The sequence below is a fragment of the Lygodium microphyllum genome, chromosome 29, assembly GCF_053477565.2.
Source record: "Lygodium microphyllum isolate KBCC chromosome 29, Lygodium_microphyllum_v1.1.10, whole genome shotgun sequence".
NCBI classification, from domain to species: domain Eukaryota; kingdom Viridiplantae; phylum Streptophyta; class Polypodiopsida; order Schizaeales; family Lygodiaceae; genus Lygodium; species Lygodium microphyllum.
In genome coordinates this window covers 68,622,369-68,623,005 of record NC_141163.1, presented here as the reverse complement: position 1 = coordinate 68,623,005, position 637 = coordinate 68,622,369, and the positions used below count along the sequence as shown (strand labels likewise).

At 59.5% G+C, this 637-nt stretch overlaps 1 non-coding gene across 1 annotated transcript; it reads left to right on the top strand.

Annotated features, from left to right (window-relative positions):
• Window positions 1-180: 180 nt before the first annotated feature.
• Window positions 181-299, top strand: LOC148010743 (5S ribosomal RNA). Its single transcript, XR_015689638.1, has one exon. It is a non-coding gene; the product is annotated as a 5S ribosomal RNA (ribosomal RNA).
• Window positions 300-637: the final 338 nt, after the last annotated feature.

Sequence of the window (637 nt, the reverse complement as noted above, 5' to 3'; positions counted from 1 at the left end):
GCACGCGATGGCGGCATTCAATCTTCTGTGCGTCGCCTCCATGTGCGCGGGGTTTAGGGTTCGCGCTGAGTCACATCCTCCGTGGCATGAACGGCATGGCTTGCCGCCATGCCTCGATCTTGAGCTCCCTCGTGCCACTTTGTGAGTATACAAGGGCTCTTTGGAATTCCTTTGTGTTTGTGGTGCGGTCATACCAGCGCTAATACACCGGATCCCATTAGAACTCTGCAATTAAGCGCGCTTGGGCCAGAACAGTACTGGGATGGGTGACCTCCCGGGAAGTCCTGGTGCTGCACCCTTTTGCATGCTTGTTTCGAGACCGTGGCATGGAAATCCCCTCGGATCACGTCTTGACTCTCCAACGCTGACATCGTGGTAGGAAACCCCCTCGCCTTGCCATGACGCGGCGCCTCCTCTCCTCGTCGCGATTGTCTTTGCGTACGTCATGCCTGGCCCCTCCCTCTGCCTCGCTTTCACGTGATACCCCCTCCTCACGATGCGAGGTTTTTTGGGAGCGGAGGGTGTGCCATGTTGTGGGGGGGTTCAGTGGAGCGGGGTTTTCCGAGGAGGGAGGGCGTGCCACGTTGTGCGGGGATTTCTGAGGAGGGAGGGTGTGCCATGTCGCGGGGGGGCTGGG